The following is a 22,541-nucleotide window of genomic DNA, read 5'->3' on the forward strand; positions in this document are numbered from 1 at the left end:
CTTATAAGGCTATCAATACAAGTTCTAATCCTATTTTCTTTAGTACTATCACAGTGAGACCTAAGCCTTAGATAAAGACTATTCTACAATCGCACAAATGATAATGAATTTATTGTATGAAGGAAGACGCTTGTATGCCAATGATTCGAGGATTTTCTTAAAAGTTATATTTATATCTTGCTTAAAATCAATATATGTCATGTTACTATAGTTTTTAAGCTTAGTTTGCATTGAATTTCAATTTAGTTTAGGCTCAAAGCGAAGCTATTACAAGTTACCAAATTTTTTTTATATAGTTTTGGCTGTGTTCATTGATAATGTTAAGTGGAAAATGCTCCTGTTGAACAAAATGTAATTTATTAATAATAATGTAAAATCGATAACCCACAAGGATGCACGGATGCAAGGATACTTTGACAAGTACGACACTTATGAATGAAATTCTTGTCACTGTGTGCTATAGCTTGTGAAGTTAGTTACAGGTGTCATGCGTGTCATGCGTCTATATGGGTTGACGGTTTTGCTATAAGACTTTGAATGTTTTGTCAAATCTATCAAAATATATAAAATCAAAGATATATCTTATAAGTTTATCATCCTTAGTTCCTAACCGGAATGCAGGTCTTTTTTATTATACCTATTTTTAACATTTATTTGTATATAATGTTGACAAAATTACCTTACTCGACCTACTTAATCATCGCACTCAGTTATTTTAATGAAAGGTAACTTTTATCAAACAATAAACTAAAAAAAATATCGCTATCCTTTTTTAACTCCAAACATGAGACAGGGACAGCAATATCTTAGTTCTATCAAATTAGTTGAAACATATTCAGGTTCAGACTCTATTGTATCGATTACACCGTTCTCCTATGTGGCACAATATTTGATATCGATTTGTGTGAAAGAGGTATGAAACGCTTAATGTATGTACAAAACAATGTGTCGTTTTGAAAGTGCCAATAATAAAATTAATCACGGAAATTGACATTGGAGCTGATTCTGTTCAATACTTTCTCTAGGACTTAAGACTTGCTATCCTTTTCGATTCCCATAAGTGCGAGGGAGATAGCTTCGTTTATTAAATTATAATAATAAAGATTGGATAACAGAAAAAGATAACATAATTTTGCTTATAATATATTTGAAAGTTACCTTATCAAGAACGTTATTGATTTCTTTAATGTCAAAATAACGGTAGGTTATTGTAGTGTTGTCATTTAGAAAAAAAGCTTTGAATGTTTATGAAACGTTTATTCGATACAAGTAACATTTGCCCTATAACATGAAACGCTTGTATTTATAAAGTTTATATGATTATATGGAGAGTTTATTGGTAACTGCTCTTTTATTTAACACCCCTTGTATTTAAGAATAACACGAAGTGTATATGGATTTTTATATAATTAGAGTTCTAACCAAAGGTATACGTTTAAATATATAGTGTACCAAATAATTTATTGTTATTTCGAGAAAGGTCAATCAAAATCAGTCGTCAAAAAAAGTTTTTTTTGTACTTAGTAGTTAGCTAAAGAAAAATTAAAAAAATAATATTAAAAAGCTATTCAATATGCGTATCTTTTTAATTAACTAAACAATTTAACATAAATATGATATTTTAGAAATTGATATTAATCTTTAGCTTATTTGCCTAAAACAATACAATAATTCTACATGGGCGTTTCTTAGATATACAATTTCATTAATGTGTGGTTGAGAACACTTAAGCTCACAGACTCAATGACATCAATTTCGGATAAGAACACTGTTATATTTGACAAAAAACTAATTCAATAATATAAAAATGGACTGTAGCTGAGTCTGGCTTTCATTATCTTAATTATAATTAGTGCTTTCTCCCTTAATGTAACTTTGACTTTGAAAGGGACACGTATAATTCGTTTAGGATCTCTACTTAATTCATATAATTTGATAAATTCAAACATTATATCAATATGATATTAATTTTACAAATATCTATAAATGAATAACAAAGTTAAATTTGGGGGTAGTGTTAAAACTGGAGATCATTTTTTATCATATTAGCTTGACGTATGATAAACCAACGAAAGACCAACTTACGAATATATATTAAGTCGTTGATGTGATGTAATCGCATAAGTTTAGGTGTTGATTCAGTTAATTGTATATAAAAATATATAGTATGTATGTTTATCACAGATTTATTTCAAATGGCGTGCATAAGTTTTAGTCGTCAAAGTATATTCAAACAAGCAAGCAATCATACATTACATAGGAAGTGATGTTCTATTTTATTATATTGACTGTAACTTGTTCTTACACTGCTAATGATTGCTATCACCACAGATTAAAGAGACAGAGGAACTTATAGTACATGGGCCACACAAGTGCTTTCTGCTGACGGCTAATCCAATACGACCGGAAAGGATACAGGCGCCGACGAGTCTGCATGCTTACCATTAGCATAACATTGCTAACTTACAAACTTTGGTTTGCTGAGCTGAGAATGGACTGAGAATTTATTGACGGGAAAGCATATTATTAAATCGAACTCGGAGAATATGCAGCCGCTAGACCAACTAGGCAGGATAATAAGTTCCTATATTATTAATCTATTGTGCGTCAAAAACTTGAAAATCACGAAGAATTATAGGTACGAGATTATGACCAACAGACGCGGGATCGTCCGTAGATGGTTAGGCTACTGATGTTTTTAATTCTGATTGATTTTTTCTCTTTGTCTTCTTTTTTTTAGCGAATCGTTCGGGTAACAAATAGTCTTCTATCTATTTATACTGATCATTTTTTCTTTGCGCTTCAAACACGTGAAAACTACAGAACGTAGATGGTAAAAGGCTCTTAATTTTTTGAATTCCATCGATCATTTCCACTTTTTTATTTAATACGGTGAAGTGGACAGGTAACAGAAAGAATATTATAAATAATATTACATTTTTTTACGACATCACAGGTAATAATAAATAATAATTAAAGGATTTTGACAAATTGTGAAATAAAAGATAATGGCTAACAAACATAATTATTTTCGTTATCAAAATTAATAACTATAATGATTGAAACAAAAAATTTACGAAGAAAACGTGACGCCTATTTTTTTTTCTCATCGGTAAGTAATATATATGTAATGTGTTAAGAATATAATAATTAGTAAAACTTTGTATAAATCTCACTGTCTTTGATTAGTTAAAAATTTGACAGTACGCCAGAAGGCTATCTTAGAAGTGTCTATGCTGGAAGGACTTTATAGTAATAATCAGTATATCTATAGTATATTTGTAATTAGCAGTTAAAGAAGATGAGAACTCAGTACAGATAATAATACAAACTGGCAGTGTTATAACGAACTAAAAGCCCATCCAGGAGACGACGAGACCATGAAACTCTAATCAGTTCTTGTTGTCTGGACATCTGACATCACTGCTATTAAACAAAATCGGCTGTTAGTATTTTCTGCCTCAGTCACATGCATGTGTCGCGACGGGGAACATGTGTTTTATACACCATAAATACTTCGTAAGTGTATTTAAATCGAGAATTTTTATTACAAAGTTTTTATACCCCAAGTTGAAATAAATGTGCCTCGGTGCTATAAATAGTCTTGAGTAATTTATTTACTAATTGCTAATAATTAAACAAAAGGTGTAATTGGTATAAACGTGCTGAATTATTTGTTAAAGTACGAGTAAGTAGTAGTTTTAGTTACATCATTTTCAAAGGATATTTGTTATGAGATTATTAAGGTGATTTATTTGAACGGAGTGTGATTTTTATGTAACTTCTCTTTAAAGTCAACGAAAGGTAAGATAAAACTAATCCTTGGTAAGACTACTGATTCTCGCTCTGGTTTTATTTAAAAATTTGTTAGACCTATAAAATAATAAGTTTTTAATTGTAAAAATATTACAATATTAAATATATAAAGCAAGTTATTTTAGTGTTGGTAAGTTAAAACGAGTTTTTTTCCCGTAAACATATTGGTAACAGAAAGTTGTATTCAAAATATTTGTTTGTTATTAATAATAAAATATTATATTATTAATAGGTAATCCATTACTAACAGGTGAGAGTCAGATGAAACCGAGCCTATGTATAGTTTTATATTAAGGTTTTAAAAGATTTTCTTGGGAATATATAATGGCTAACTTTTAAACATTAACTTTACTCTTTCTAAATGTAAGTCAATTTATAGCAATTGCATTAAAACTGGCACAGTATAAACGTATATCTGATATACACTTTTTTTTTTCATTTCTTACTTTTTACTTTATATGAATTAATAAGGTCATTTTTGAGAATATGAATTTTTAAACTTCTCACTATGGGCAGTTGATGATGTAAGCGAGTCCGAAGTTATGATTGGATTTATTTTTCAGAGAAAGTTTGGTCTCTCCTATGGATGATCGTATTACGTTAATATCATACGATCTCTAAAATTATCTCTAAATACCGAAATTTTAAGAAAAATTTTCGCATAAAAGTAGAATCAGATTTTTCGAGTAAAGGCGTATAATGAAGACCTTGAATCTTCCATAAATTAGTCTGTAGTTTATTATGCGAATTCAATTCGACAGCAATGGAAGGCAAGTTTAAATAACTGATGCTCTCCAATTATACTGTCATTAGAATTACTTATCTACCTAATATTAATTAATAACTAATTAAGTAAAATATCACAAGGTAAGGATAACAGGATTACTAACCACTACCCATAAATAATGAAACATATCTATGATCGTTCCATGTCATATATCTTTATATATTACATACATTCGTACATATATTCCTCACGTCAATTCGTTTTGGCTAAGATGATGCAACTCGTTTTCCTGTTACCTGTACATGATTGACTGCAAATAAAAACTGCGAGGTCATATTCCTATACGTTTGATATTTAATACAAAACATAAAGGATATTTGAACAAAGATATTTTATGTTGTCAAACTAATTGCGGAATAAACGTCATGTTACTCATTTGCTCTATACTAAATATTATTTTGTAATCGTCTACATTCTGCAAGTATTTATGAAGTAGAAATGGGTTAAACGTCACAATATTTTGAAGTTGATTTATGTAGTTGAAAGTAATTTGTAACTAAAATTCTAAATTAGAAAAGTTTCAACTCATTTCGAAACTTCTATTAGATAACAAATCCATTGCTTAGATTTTCTTTTGGTCTTGAGTGTGTAGTGATGTGTTCGGGTTTCATCAACGATGACATCTCCTAAAAATTCCTGCGGATTTCGTATTAAACGGTCTAAACACCGACTCGACATTGTTCTCGTAACAGCTTGTTGTCCAGTCTTAGTGATTGCGGCACCCATCGCACTAAACCCTTCTCACACCTATTTTATCATTTTAATTTTGCGGCCTCAGCCACTCCACGTACTTTTGACGGTTCCTGCGGTAACCACGTGTGACGGGCGTCCTGGCCTGTCGTCGTCGAAAGTTATACGAACACGCTTGAAATCGTTGAACCAATATGTAACGGTTGTCATGGATGGCGAAGGGTATAAACAGCATCCAACTTAATTTTTATTTCATATGTTTTTCTGTCTAAAAATTAAAGTGAATTAGTGGATCAGTTTACTATTTTTCTATTTGATTAAGAAACACCAGACATGGAAGATAAAAGCAGCTCTCAAAAATAAATAAGCAAGTGAAATTACCTCAAATAAAACACAGTGACATTTAAAACAGGACACGTTGTTAATGACATTAACATTTATTTTAATTTACTAATTAACGCCATCTATCGTCAAAAACTTGTGTTCTACTTGTTTGCCCTTTGCTTTACAGTATACAGTACATAGCGAGTCATAGAGTTTGTACATTAAAACTGAAATCTACGCATCGAATTAAAACAACGATGCATGGATTTCAAGTCAAGATTTTGTGTCGTGTTGAGGATTGTGTGGTGGCTAAAAATGATACATAGTTAGCGGTATAACGACTAAGGTAAGATAAAAGGCTAAAACGCGTCGAGGACCATGTGGCATGAGGGTGGATAAAAATATACCCTACTTCGTTTTATTGATTTTTTTTAAATAAATGAGTCATCTGGACTCAGCTTGGGTCACTTGGGATAAAAAAACTTATGAAATATTTTAAATTGTAATAGTATCTTATTGAAAATTAATACTTAGGCGCCAATGAGAATGTTTTGATTTTATTGTTAATAATTTAATAACCAGTTCGTCAGTCTGTTGAAAATCAAGTTTGAACGTTGCAGACCAAATTTCCAGTAATACTTGGACAGCTCCAACAAATAAGGGAACAGGCTCAGCATCCCCGGAGCAGTATCACCTAGACTCGGGATACAATAAATCGAGAAACAGTAGCCGTCAACGCCAAAAAGTCCACACAGGACCTCACAAAAAATGATGATTTCAACTCCGAAGAATCAGTCCATTGGGTCAACAATCACTGCAAGTTCTCAAATACACACGACTACAACTTTCGGATTTGCAAGCCAATGCATCAAGTACAACTACACGCACATGCACTAAAACAAGAATCAAAGAATTACAATTTCTTATGTCGGTAGGAACACGTACCTACCTAACTTCAACATTCCGTGACAGATTTGTTCTGAAAATATATCTCCAATTTAAGAAATAAAATACTATTCAATCACGAATTAACAAGCTCAATCATAGAGACCTTATCGATATGTTTAGTATATATGAAATTCGTATTCAGTGTTAAACCGATAGTAGGAAATTAAAAAAAAGAATACGAAAGTTCTCGAAAACTTAAAGGCGAGGAAGGCGGGCGTGACCAGTACAAAAATTGCTCTAATTTATAGTATAGTAAATATAGTGTATATCTTATACGTACATATGTATGACCTTTGTTTCTTCAATAAGTCACTATATCTCTGTTAAGACGAGAGGGTTACGTAATAAAATTGTAATATAGATTTTTATTAATTATCATATTACAGTAAAAGAAACTACATCATATTCTTCCGATTAATTTGCAAAATGAAATGAAAATGAAAAAAAGCATGAAATTAGATCACGAAAGAAAATGACCTTATTAACTGCAGAAACAGTATCTATCTTGTGAAAGTTTCATGTAAATCCCTTTTGCGGTTTTGCTTTAATCCGGAAAGAACAAATAAACAAAACTTATCTCTTTATTATCTTACAACTTGGTAAGTGAGCGCCAATTAACCTCGATTAAATTAAAATATTTTTCCAGGCCTAATATTTTCGTTTATAAAGATTTTATTGTAGTTCGAAAAATAAATAGCATATATATTTTTCGTATATAATTAGTATGGTTAATATTGACTTAAAATTTAAATAATATGTTTCGATTTTCTACAAGTTTAATTAGTATAAGTAATATATATTACAATACTACGAGATAGTTTTGCATTATTATTTCTTACGCTGGTTGGCTTATTTGCGATGGAGCAGTTGAGGAAATCACTGTACCTAACTATACAATATGTTCATATGAACCCAGTCGAATAAAGAATATTTTGATTTTGTGTAATGTCGTAACGATGCATTATTTTTTTGTCCTCAGCCTTAATCTGTCAGCTCCTATTGCACATTTAGTTGTATCACACGACTCGTACGAGTACATGCCTTAAAGCTGATGTTTCACACAATAATCACGAACGCGTCCCTCTTCTGATTGTTTTAGGATTAAATGTACATTCGCTTGGATGTTAAAAAATCTGAACGTGAAAAAAACAATATGTTTACGTTTGAACTTAATAAATCCACGCAGATATAACACTTCGTACGATACCACGATCCGGTGAGCTTTCAAATAGTCTGTCGTATTATCAAGAGATAACCGGTATATTGATAAAAACGTTGATATGTTTAAACATTATCACAACCTTGTTTTCTGAACGTATTTCTTTTTTAATTCTTTCGTGATTATAGTACACTACACGTGCACTAGTAACGTTAAGGTTTTTCGATATTATTTTTGTAATAATTTTATCAGTATGTGGTTTTGTTCTATTTTTGAAAATAACTTTTTAACATATTTATATATTTGGAATTGTTTGTTAGGATAGAGAGTCTGGAGAAGTCTGGGTTGTTAGAATGCGTGCATCTTAACCATTTCATATATTTAAACATACATGTGTCTAATTTAAATGAAATTATTCCACCCACTCGTATTGGAGCAGCGCGAAAAAATTAACTTCAAACCTCCAAAGGGAAAGGAGTCCTAAGCCCAGTCATGGGTTATTGATACACTATTAATGTATTATTATATAATATATTATATACTATAATATTGAAATATTATAGGTAATATGGAACTATGATGGTGTGATGATAAGCATGCGTAATTACTGCAAGGTAGCACCATGTACCTAAGTATCATTATTAAAGCAGTAAATTGTTTCTCTGTTTCATTTATTTCATTCGTTTCAATACATATAAAAAAAATTCTAACAGTATTTAAAACGGGATATTTACCATGATATTTATTTTTATTTGTTGGAGCTCGATATTTCGACAATATCTACGAATGTCTTGTTCACGAGACTGAAGTTTGCGGGTAGATGTCCACCAAATAAAAATAAAAAACATGTTAAATATTCCGTTTGAAATAATGTTAGTAATAAAAATAACCATGTTAATTTAAAATCTCACATATTATATTTTGTTTGCATAAATATTACATAAGAATTTATTGTGTAATAATAGAACTAACGAAACTATTTATAAGTGAGTGCTATAGTGTCTTGTAGGTATATTTAGAGAAAAGTAATCATTATTTTATTTGTTAAACAGTTAAAAAAAATGTCTGAATGATTATGTAAGTCGGTTATATTTATGAACAAACCAATTATTATCTGGTGCCGGTGTATTTTGACACTGAGTCAACGTTACGTTTATCGTAGTTATTTAAATAATGTTAGTCATTAAACAAACACTATTAGTGTTGAATGAAATATCCGATGAGACAGCATTTTAACCGCCTTGTTTTATCACATTGAATTAAATAGTGGCACGCTGCGAAGTCCCAGTGGGGCGATGATAGTGGTTTTAAGCCACACTGAGTTTTTACGCGTTTATTTGTTGTTATAATCCACGCCGCGTCCGGTGGCGAAGAAAAGCACCGCTAAGAAAACTGAATGTATTGGATGAAATTCTAGTTGAGTTTTTTTTTGGTATTTATACGTTTTTAGGGCTTTAGTTTAGATCATTATATTTTTTTTATCCTAATATGGTCCCCCCTCCTAATATGCGCGCAAAGCCGCGGACGGAAACTTATAGCGTCTTATTTCAAAATATTTGTTTAGTCTTTTGATAAAAATGATATCGAAATGAAATGTTTAAAAATTACAATATTAAAGAAAACCCTAACTATTTTTACGAGAAAACTGATTTCAATATTCGAAGAGAAGAACCGTCCTATGAATAGCCCATTGCCGGCCATAGACTCTTATCTTGATACGAAGCATTTCTCGAGATTATTCCATCATTCTAGACAAAAGTAGGTGAATTTTCCCTGACACGTTTAGTTCTTTTACGTTGAGCACGCGATGAATAATAAACACAAATTAAATATATTATAATTCCCATTGTAAAAATCTTTAATTGCTTTCCTTTGTTCTCGGGATCTTTGTCAAGAACCAGTTGTTTTATCCAGCGGGGCAACAGTACATTAAAGTAAAAGTGACAGCCTCTAAATGTCCCATCCCTGGCTATGCTAGTTCAATGAAACAAATATGGAAGATTTTCATCCGACTTATGGATGTCAAGTAGATACTCTTCGATGTCATGCCGTCACTATAATATGAATTAGGCATATGAAAATTCAGTGATGTTTGCTTGGAGTTGAACCCGTATTCTTCGGTTAAGATTCACGTATTCTAACCATTGGACCATCTCGGCTCATAAAGAGGTCAATTTTGTATAGGTGCAACAAGTTGACCTCATAAATCCTTGTCAAACGATATTGCAGTCCACTCCAAAAGCAAAGTCATTTGGAACACGTTTGCTCCCTACACCCTATATAATTAAAATATATGTGTGCTAGTATGTATACAGTTCCTAATTTCCACATTGTTTGGCAGTCAAACAGTTGACCCTTACAACGACAAACCCGTTTAACAGTCTGACAGGTTCATAGTTATATTTGATGAATTAAATAGATATTTCAATAATCATAATAATTTATATTCAAAACTAAATTTACTTTATTCAAGTAGGCTGTTACAAGCACTTTTGACAATTCATTTTACAAGATTATATATTAACTACCGCGACCCGCCCGGTTTCACACGGGTGCAATGCTGATACAGAATGTCTTACAATATTTACAGCTTTTTTGTCAATAGACAATGAAAATCGCTATAACCCTGCATTTTAAATCTGTAATATCTTCGATAATATTCATTTAAATTACAAGCTATAAAAGGCCATTATTTCTCGTAAAAAGTAAAGCAATGTTTGTTGTGTTAAGAGATAGACATATACCTATATTGCGCATATACATATAAACCTTCATCTTGAATTAATCTATCTATTGAAAAAAACCGCATCAAAATCCGTTGTGCAATTTTTAAAGATCTAAACATACACAGGGACAGACTTACCTTAAAATATTACGTCGAGTTCATAAGAATATATAATTAATAAATATTTAGAAATAACATAATTATGATTTCGGTTATGGCGGCTTATTAACCCGAGGCGCGGGTGTTTCCACACTTCCAATAACCAGACACCAGGATCTGCTGCGTTCTTGGCTTAGTCTTATGCACTGCGAGGAATCAAAATTATATTCTAACGCACGAGTCCTTTTGCATGATGAATATGTACATATATGAACGAGATGAAAAAAAGTTTACGTTTAGTTATTGACATAAATAATACCGCTGAAGTCTTTGAGACCGCGGATAGGTAATTAAGGGTTAATGGCATCGAGAACCGCTAATTAAGCAACCCTATTTTGTTTACTGAACTAAACTAAATTTGAGTAGTTCCATTAAATACCTTTAATTGCCGAAGTGCTGTTGATAAATATTATTATTCACAATAGATATTGTTTGATGCGTGGGATAAGTTTCAGTAGTTTAAGACAATAAAGCATTTTATAGAATCAAATTAAAACTTCATTATTAAGTATTGGTTAAACAAAAATATGTACATACCTAGTTTGTTTTATAATTTTGTTACAACTGAATCATTGGTGTAGTTGTTAGCTATAAGGTCGCCAAATCGAGGTCCTGGATTTAAACTCCGAGTGAGGCCGTGAAATACCTATTGGTTTTACTGTATAGAAATTTTCATTGAGTTTGATAATTAGCAGAGCTCGAAAGCACATGAAGCTGTTGGTCCTGCACCTGAATTCTTTTGTTTTTTGTATCATATGCCATATGACAGTTTGTGTTGATATATCCTATTAAGTGCAATTTTTTCTAAAAGTTATTTGAACAGCACAATCATTTTGAAAACAATGTATAGCAAAAAGCATATGTTCGTTAAACTGTGATAGTTCAGCGGAATGGGGTGTTCATCTTTTTATATTCATTTATATCTGCATCCAGCACGTTTGTGAGTACCTTTAAGCTTTCATTCATTCTTATTACAAGTTATTTTCTTTATGACTTTCAGTTGTGCGAGCAACTATATAATTTCGTTAATATCACGAAGAAAATATACTAGTACCATTTACCTACGTCATCTCTCGAATATGTTTACTGATATTGTACAAAAGGTAATTTATTGAAAATAATGATTCCTATTATGTCTTAGTGTTTATAAAAAAAAAACTTTATTTTCATTGTATAATATTTCTTGAAAATAAGGATTTTACATTTATGTAAAAAGTTTTGTAAGTAGACGTTTTTATGTCCTTTTTCGTATTTTTTTTTTAGTTAATTTTATTTAAAACTGTAACATGACGATTCAAGTGTGCGTTTGTATCTTGATTAATAAATATATTGTATTGGATGCGAGGTTTTTTTAACGCATAAATTTCGTTTAAAATTACATAAAAATAACTTACGAGCAAAATTATAGGTATGGCATTCGTTAAAGAAATAAATAAATAAAGTTATAATGATAAATAAATTAACTGCTGTTGCTAAAGAAAAAAAGTTCTTCTCATAAAAAGTTACCTCTTTATGATATTTTTGATGTGTTGCTATTTTATTAAATTCCTTATAAAGCTGTCAGAAAGTATAATTTCCTGTATTTTCCTGCAACCTCCGCCTATCAGGGTTGATAAAAAAATTACCTGTGCTTAAATTGTATTCGCTTTCGCCCTTAATTCGTTGAATCTTAATTTTCGTTTATGAGCCCGCATTTTGTTTATCATTCTTCGTATTTTTGTATTATTTATTTGAATGTTTTTTTAATTTTATCAATCATAACATATGTATGACTATACTCTAGATAGAATGTATTAAACACATCACATGTACAGAATTAAAACTCAAAAAATGTAGGTAAGCAAGAAAAAGCAAATTTTGATCTACCGAAGCGTATTAAATTAAACGCGTAAACGCGTAAACGCATGTTTGGTTTACAAAAGGCCACAAGTACCATATAGTTAATTCCACCAAATCTCTTTTTATTCTCTTCGCACCAGGATAAGCTTTAAATCTATATAATCATAAATTCACCATCAACACTAAAATGGATTTGTTGAGTAAGCAAGTAGATAATATTACGTCGTTGCGTTGAACATATTAGGTGGAAGACAAAGTGCTTAGAACAGAAAGCCATTATCGAAATAAGACATGTTTTAATCAAATAAAAAGGCATGTCGACACTCCACTTACGTGTATTAATGTCAATAAGGCGATATGGCTGAGGTCGGTGCGAATTTCTTTGAAACATATTGAAGGCAACGTTTACTTTGTGCGTATAAATATATCGTTGCTTTATAAGTGAAGACGTTTGAACTGTTTTTGATTTCAAACATCTATTGGCACCACTTGAGTAAGACAGACTCGAATGTATTCACGACGACGATGACGACGCTTTCTTACGTCGTCCTACTCTCTTTGGTGAGCGTGGATATTTAAATATAATAGTTACAAAATCTATATTTATATCAGTAACGAAGTTTTTTTATGCCTCTTCCAGACAACCATTCCCTCTCTATCTCTTTCTCTATGCCTCTTTCTTTTTTGTACGGTTTTATACTAAATTACACAAAAAAAAAAAAATCTCACTTGATTTGTAATAAAAAAAATGTCATTGACATTTAATTATTCTCAAACGTGTTTAATTTTTTTTTATTCTGTCTGTTATATATCAAAATGCAACTTCGTTTCAACTGGGTATCCGGCTTTCTTTAATTGTTAATTATTTCAATAACATTTCAGCTAGTTCTTTTTGATATTATGTGACAAAATTACGGCGCCATTGTTGACGTTACAAATTGTAATGCTGCAGCGATCTGTAATGTAGCCGCATTTCTTCGTGTTCAGCACGTTTGTATGGTTATTCTTTATTACATACAAGCATCTAACCCTTCACACATAAATGCTGTAATAAACGCAATAAAGTTCTCCATCAAATAATGTCTGCCTTGTGTAACGCTACCTATAATATTTGAATAGAGAATCATGTTTTTGGCATTTTGATGGTAAAGAATTCAACTGTGATTCGATGTATAATATTTATCAATCAATAGATTACTTTTTACAATTCATTGATTTTTCTTTAATAATCAGCAAATTATATTAATAAAAGTTTTCCACAAAAAAATACGACATTAATTGCATATAACAGCAATCGCGGTATGCTGTCAATGAACATAAGTTTATATCATATCACATATTTACAAAATTTAAATTGTACTATTTCGGAATAAATCGTTTCCATTGTGAAAATAAGTACAACGAAATTAACTTGTACTTATTTATTATTTTATATACATCGATGCTTCTGGAATCTATCAAACTCAATAATCATTAGTTTTATAATACATTAATACGCTATACTTGAGCACGTCTATTGAATGTAATATATTTTATAACATATTAAGAGATTAAGCATTTAAATACTGTGTAGGTGATGTCACATCACGGATAGAATTGAATAATAAATCTAATATCTGTGTGAACGATTTTGGCAGTCAATTTATCGCTGATTCGTTTGATTCGTTTTAGCGAATACTGGATTACGAATCAAGAACATTCACAAACATCACAATGTTTATTTACATTTTAAATTATAGTATAAAAAAAAATCATTATTAAGGTCTATTTGAACTTTATAATTAGAATATTCGCTTGATATTATTATTGAAGATCGTCGATCGATTAATGATTTCTTTTTTTAAATAGGTTCCAAGCCTTTCATTTGCGCCATCTGATTGTACGTAGTCCATTTACAGCCATTTACACTGTAAGAAATATTAACAATCTGGTACATCGTAAATGCCTATAATTGACTCACTCACAATGCAAACTGGAACATAATAATACTTAGTATTGTTGTTTGATAGAATATGATGCTCAAAGACCAATCACCAGGTACACCACCATTCAGCAATTCAAAAGCAAAGCAAATTCTCCCAGTCTGCATAATAATGTTTTTACACTTATGAAAATCAGTAGAAAATAAAATAAATATTCACAACTATCATGTTCCCATAAACGTAAATTCTCGTTCCTTTTATACGTCTAGTAAAATAAGATTACATGTTTCTTCATGTAATCCTAGCTCAGATTCAGTCCTGAACAAAGTGTCGTTATAAACCCGAGCACGTTTAGTGGCTACATGTTGTTTGATTGAAATCGAGACGGTTGTTTTTTTACGACTTATAGGGAGTGCGCTTTGTAGATTTTATTTCAGTACATGCTTCTGTATTATATTCAGTTTTATCATAGTTTACGTCATTTGTATAGAACCATCACACTGCATACTACCTACTACAAACATATAGATTATTAATAAATTTTAATTACTGACACAATTGTAAGCCAGACTCAACCTTCAAATAGATTGAAAATTCACACGCTTATTTGGGATTGACAAAAAGAGGAATTAACAAAATATCACCCGCAATAAAATATTTTATTTTTTAAATTAAAAAAACCACCAGAGTTTGTGTGTTATTAACATTAAAAGAATATTTTTTAAATAAAGTTTGTTTTGAATCTATTTTAGTTCCATTTGGATGTTTTAATGAAAAACGATTTTTTACATTTAAACATTGAGAAAACATTCACGCGCTAAATTAAATTGTACTATACTGTAGTGAAGTTTGAAACTTTGAATTAAGTAAAAGCTTTGTTAAGTGCAGATTTTGCGGCAAATAGGTACTTGACAAGTTGTTGATTGAATTGAATCAAACTACTACCATGTATATACTCCTACCTAAGTCTTACTTCGATAACATTTTAATTATTTTAACGAGTATGTTACTGCAATAATTATTTTGATTATCTGACAGCTGAGGTGTTCCAGTAGTTACAGCAGTGAAATCTGAACCGATGCCTCTGGGTTAAAACTAGCATCACTGAATTTTCATGGGCTTAAACTGAGCATCTCGTGCTGGGTGGTGAAGTAATTATGAGGAAACCTGCATGTGTCATATTAAAATCTCTCACATGTATACCAATCCGCATTGGAGCAGCGTACATAGTGGTGAAAATAGCTCGTAACCGTCTCGTCAAACACAGAGGAAACTTTGTTCATCAGTGGTTACGTTTAAATTATCTGTGCATGAGAATCAGAATCTTACTAAAAAGATAGGAATTTTTGTCATTATAAATTTCCGAATGATCTCATTTCGGCGACGTTCGGCGATGTAACCTCTCATTGATTGAACCTCTCAATTGACCTCTCATTCACAGCAGATCGACTAAACTTTAAACAAACCAATTGTTTGAAATTTATTTACACTAGAGTGTGTTGCTCTATTTAAAATTACTTTTATTTGGTATAAATGAAACAGAATAAATAATATGAAATTATTTTGTTTCAATTTTTTTTTTTAATTTAATACTTTAGGCACATTGACAAATGGACTTGGCAATAGATTGTAAGTACGCTGTAAAAAATATAAAGCATCAATCAGATTGTCAATGCGTCATCAGCCTTGGGTAGTAATATATTCCATATGTCTGTAGTAACACCGGCTCGTTCAAAAAATCATATCCGTCAGGTATAAAATCTAAATAATCAGCCTGTTGGGTTCCAGATATTATTTTTTCTGACATCTGCAACAATCATCGTCATATCTCAGCTAATTTACACGAAACCTTTATGAATTATACGCCTTTTTTTGCTCGATTGGATTACTCCAAATCTAATGGAGTTAGTCTAATTGGGAATTTAGAGAATTTATGAAGAGGTTACATATCCTATTACCATTGGGTGGTCAAGATACTTTTGAAAATACTTCAAAACTTAAGATAGATTAGATTAGGATTAGAAGATATGTTAGAACAGATGAATATACATAAATACAAAGCCTGCTGAAATCATAAATGTACCATCAAATATTATTGAAGCTATGTCATAATTTCTTCTCTAACTTTATTTTTACCTTTAAATATATGTATTTATAAAATTATGCAATGTGTGCGGCGTGTGTTACGTGCCAATATATTTTGTCACTTGTGTATACAAACTTATTATTTATTAAGAATTAATGCTTTAAAACGTAGTTTTGTTTATAGTTTAACACGTTCAGAGACAGTGAACTAGACACTAATTGTTGTAATATTTATGGGCGTTAACAGTCCCGGAAACTGTTAACGATGATTATATAATATAGCACGTATGACAACTACGGGTCATACCGGACTTAACCTTAGCTCCCGGGCACTGCAAAATATGCCTATCTATTATGGAATCTTTGCATTAAGTGAATAAAGGTTCCATACATCAATTTTAATTAAATGACTCATCCATGGCAGAATATTTATTATATAAAATTTTTAATTGTACATATATTGGAAGATAAGAATTTTAGAAAAAAGCTTAGAATTTTCATTTAAACCCAAAATCTGCCGGTCTCAGCTCTAGCCTAATATAAAAATACTAATTCGGTAGAGAAGTTTACTTGGTGGTAGGGCTTTGTGCTAGCCTGTCTGGGTAGGTACCACCCACTCATCAGATATTCTACCGACAAACAGTAGTACACAGTATTGTTGGTTAGAAGGGTGAGTGAGCCGGTGTAACTATAAGCGCAAAGGACATCTTAGTTCCCAAGGTTAATGGCACATTGGCGATGTAAGGAATGGTTAATATTTCATACAGCGCCATTGTCTATGGGTGGTGACCACTTACCATCAGGGCCCATTTGTCCGCCTACCTATATCATAAAAAAGGAGATCGGGGAACATCATTATAATTACCAGGAATTATAATTATATAATACAATAATACACGTCGAATAAAGGGCCGAGTTTCTCGGCGACGCGTAGACGTGTTGGTTCCGAAAATGTAATGTGATTGGTGGTGAGCGCCGCTTCGCTTGATTGAATTTCGTCCTTTGATCCTAATTATTGTTATTAATGTGGCAACGGATGTGTTACTATACTATACTATGTGTTACTGGACTATGGTTCAGGATGTATACATATAATAAAATTGGAGTGTCTCTTTGTAATATTAAAATAATCGTCTTTTACTAAATGAATATGCACCCGTATGCATACGCAGTACATATACCAAATAACATTATTTACAATTTTTGTCTGTCTGCCGGCTGAGCTGACATTGGCGGAACTTTATAAGGAGTAACTTGGCTACAATAATTACTTTTTTGTTAAATTCAAACGCGCACGACGTCGCGGGCACTGCTATTCATATATATAATCTCTGTCATACGATACGAGGTAATATTTAATTTATGAAAATATAAAAAAAAAGTTTATTTAAATCAAGTTAATAAATCAATAGTCAAATTAATATGTGCTTTTAATTTTTTTATAACTATAACTCCGTCTTTGAATCTATTTTTCATAGAATACGTAGTTTAATTTCGTGTGTAATACTTGGTTATTTCGAAGAGTATTGAATTTAAGTTTCCGAAGCATTTAAAGTGCCTCTCAACGAACTAATGGAATAAATAGCCTCTTTATTGAATTACACCGAATTCAAGACTATTAATTAGCATGCATGTGAGCTATTAATTTACATAATAATCAAGATTAATATACATAATAATCCTTAAAAATATATCACGGATTTCACCAACCGCCATATAGTTAATAGTGGATTTAAACTAATTTATGTGAGAAAAACAACATCTCATGTTTCGTTATAAGGCAATCTTTGAATAATTAATGTCACACATCTGCAAATCTCATTTAACCTTAATTCTATTTCATATTAGTAGTATAATAAATAAACTAAATATAATAAACTATAAAAAAAACTCCGATAACGCGGCAGGAGTGCGGAAGTACAAAACTGCTGTAAAAGTAGTATGATAAACGCGGTAAGTTGCCCCATTACTGTGACCGCGGCGAGTGTACCTGATGGAAAAATAAATGGAGCTCGTTTATTTAAAACAATTGAAAAGAAGATATTCAATTTATTTTTAAATTATTTTTATGAAAACTCATTATTATTATAAGTTAATACGTAACTTGGATTATATATTCCATCTCGAAAGGAAAGTTAGCATATATATATATATATATATATGCATATATGTATGGTACTTCTATGTTTAAAAATATCGTTAGTTTTATAAAAGTAATATCAAATCATATTTGAGTTCCCTTTAAAAATAAAAAGGCGTATAATGACTGTTGACAGATCGTATATGAGTGTTTTAAGTCAAAACACGTATTTCAAATTAATTTAAGTAATTTCGTGTTTAATTAATGAGGATTTCGAGTTTGTTTATTTTATTATTAGCAGGGATTTAGAATGTGGTTTTAAGTTTTTACATGAAGGTATTTGGCATAGTAAAAAGTAGCGTGCAAGACGTATCGGGTTATATTTATATTAATAATAACTTCAGTACATGTGTGTCACATAAACTCCTCCTTCCTCCTAAACAATTTTGATGATGCTATTTAGTGGAAACTTAATACGTGATTCGGTTGTACTGCGATCGGGTTCCAGGAAAACGTTTAACGAAAAAAAAAAAAACGAGAAGTCTCGTAAAATAACAGACACAATAAATAAATGAACAAAGTTCGAGAAATATTAACACAGTTGACAAAATTGTGTGAAATTATCCAAAAGCAAAAAATAGTAAGTATATAAAATCTTATACAAAAGAAAGAGAGAGAGAGATAGAGAGGGAACGGGCGCAAGACGCTTTATCCTTACGCGACGATTTCTGCCAGTTCAGTCAATTTTAAGCCACGGAAAAGAACTTCGTTCCAAAAATATATTTCACCCGTACGCAGTTGGGACGAGAAGCTATTTATTTATAAAAATATAACTTTTTTTCAAAATATACGAGGCATTGAGGCAGTGCATGGCGGGCAATAATTAATTTTATTTTAAGGTTCTTATGTAACATGTGTGTAAATCTTATTTAAGGATAATCTAATATAAGGATATAGGTATTAGTAACATAGTAACACCAGTAGTATGATTTTGCAAAAACACGATATCATACACGTGAACGAATCCACGTCACTAAGAATGGTGTATCATTCATAATAATTAATTAATAAATTTTAGACATAACGAGTGCATGTTTTACCTCGAACGTCGGGTAATTGCCATGTATGATCGAGTCGTATTGATTTGGTTAACATGATTCATTTGTATTTCATGACGGTTGCATGTGACTTTTTCACGTGTTATCAAAACTGTTTAATGATAAAATTAAAAAAAAAAACATTATTTCAGACTTCGTAAGCCTTATAAAATAATATTTATTTACTTTAAGTACGCATACCTTTAATAATGAGCTGATTATGAGAATATATATATAATGTTATGAAATCAATATATTTAATGTTACGCTTATGATTTATATACTCAGAATAGTAGATGAGTTGTGTGTTTCACAATTCTGTTGTTTATTTTCCTATAAAACAGATGAGATGGTTTATTCGTCTGTGAGGTTGTAATGTCTTATGACGAAGCTTCTGAGCGACCAGACGACATCATTCACGTGAAGTTGTCTCACTACCTTAATTGGCTAGAAGTTAAGTTAGCATTAACTAGGGTTGCTGATTTTATAATATTTCATGAAAGTGCAGACAAAAATCATTAAAACGCTATCATTCAGCTTAAGTTTCTTTCGTACATTTTAAGATTTAATAATTAAAAAACATATTGAATCTTTTTTCCACGAACATTACATACAGATACTTCATTTATAATTTGGCACAATGTTTTATCATAAAAAAATATTCATTATTAGAATTTATGGTAAAACAAAATTTGATAATAAGTTTCACTTGCTTTAACTATTTTTATATAGTTACACAGTTATAGGTACATCTTTTTGTTTTAACAATAATTATTAAATTAATATTTATAAATTAGTAAGCAGTAAATTTAATCTCATTATTGACTCTATCGGTGACAGGAGGGCTGGTAAATGTTTTGTCCAGAAGATCGGATTTTGCATGATTGATATGATAAGATTTGTTGTTAATGTAAGTAAAATATCTTAAATCTTAAATTACTGTTACAATTTAAAACATAATTTTTAAATTTGTTTACAAAAAATATTCCAGACCAGCGAAGTATTCCTTATTCAATCGAGTCAAAAGATCGGAATGAGACTTAAATCTGAAATGAGCTGCGAGAACTCATAACATGTTTTCATCTTAAAAATCACGTCTGAAATTAGATATTAACTTCAGAATTGAAAGTACATTATCGAACTGATCTCCATAATAATAAAAAAAATACAATTTAAAATTTAATAAAACGTTGTTCGTAGAATATTGAATACAGAGATTATTTAATTTTTATGTGGTGTTTTAAAATAGAACGTATTTGTTTTAATAAAATAAATAAAATTCTAGCAGAATAGGCCGAAAATAAAAAAAAATATATCTTAAAAACTTAAATATATACTATATAATACTGCTTTATCTACGTATATATCTATATGCAAAGGTGCGCTTAAACTTTCAGTTCGCTTACAAAACTTTAAAAACTGTTTATTAATATTTTATGCAAATGATGTCAACACTCCGTTTCATAATATCGTTGTAATACGACACGTGTTGAATTATCACGTCCAAGTGCTTTGCCAAATTAGCCTATAACTCCGAGTAGGTTTTTTATTGAGAGTGTACATTTAAGTAATTTAAACAAAATTTTTACATTTTAATTTTTTCCTCTTTATCTTTTAGGTTAGGTTAGGTTAGCCTCGTCTTCCACCATGGAAATCTGCAACACCGGGGGGCTTACGTGGTATTGTGTAAAAATATATAATTCAATTTAAATTTTTTACTTGTTACCATTGAGAAAATAAGAAGGGAATTGACCGATAAATAATCAACGAACGGTCACTGTATCTTCACATTGTAACTCTTTTATAATGTGTTGATAAATTTATTATGCAACGGTGATTTATTTAGCTGTCGCATTTTTGATACTATTATTAATACTGGCAGCCCTAGTATCGCAGTACTTTGGAGTAAGAAAGTGAGGACGTTGGCTCGGGTCCAGTCTTATACGATACTAAACTTTAACTATATTACTTTTCCACATGTCATACTGGTTGTTTTCAGTTTTAAAATACTATCGTTTTTATGAGACTTCGTAAAACGTAACAGTATTTTTAGTGCTTGTTAATATACTAAGTCTTAGTACAAGGATGTGGTTTTGGGATGGTATTTTATGATAGAAATAATAGAAATAGAGAGATTGTCGTGGCACACCCGATTGAAATGAAGTTGTTTTGGCTAAATATTATGTATTCATTAAGACACAATAAAATAAATTATCAATGTTTGAAAATAATTCAATGACAATGACATTTATTAATAACACATTTAAGTAAATATTATAACAAAAATAAGTTTGAATAATATTGTACAAAACCGTATACATAGAAAGAGACAAAGAGCAAGGGAAACGAAATTACGTTTCAAAAAAAATCTAGGGTCTATTAAAAGTGTCCATAAGATGGATGATTGAGGGCGTTGGAATTAATTTCCGGGTTGAATCTCTAAAAAGTTGTGTTTTCCTGTCAAAAATTCTTAGTAGGATTAGTAAGTAGTCCGAAGTATAAGATTTGGTATTATTAATACTTGCTTGCTTCGGAAATTACGTTGGGCTTGGTCCGATTGAATTATGAGAGAGTGCACCTGTGTTTGCGACACGCGTTTGCCCAGCTGGCACTGTAAACTCTTCTACGGATTACGCCGGCTAATCTTCTTTCAGAATGGTCGCTGTAGTCGAACATTGAACAGCAGGCTATCATATAAAAAGATCAGAATAAATGAGTTCTTTTTAACTTACTTTCTTTATTTGAATAAATACATCTTTTTTTTAAAATATTGTTTCAAAGTATAAGATAAGTTTTAAGTAATAAAAATATATTAAAATTATTAGTTATTTTTAATAAAAACCTAGTTACTTTAAACAATTTGATATTTAAAACTAAAAATGTCATAGTATAATTTTATAAGTCGCTTGT

The sequence above is a fragment of the Vanessa atalanta genome, chromosome 2, assembly GCF_905147765.1.
Source record: "Vanessa atalanta chromosome 2, ilVanAtal1.2, whole genome shotgun sequence".
NCBI lineage: Eukaryota > Metazoa > Arthropoda > Insecta > Lepidoptera > Nymphalidae > Vanessa > Vanessa atalanta.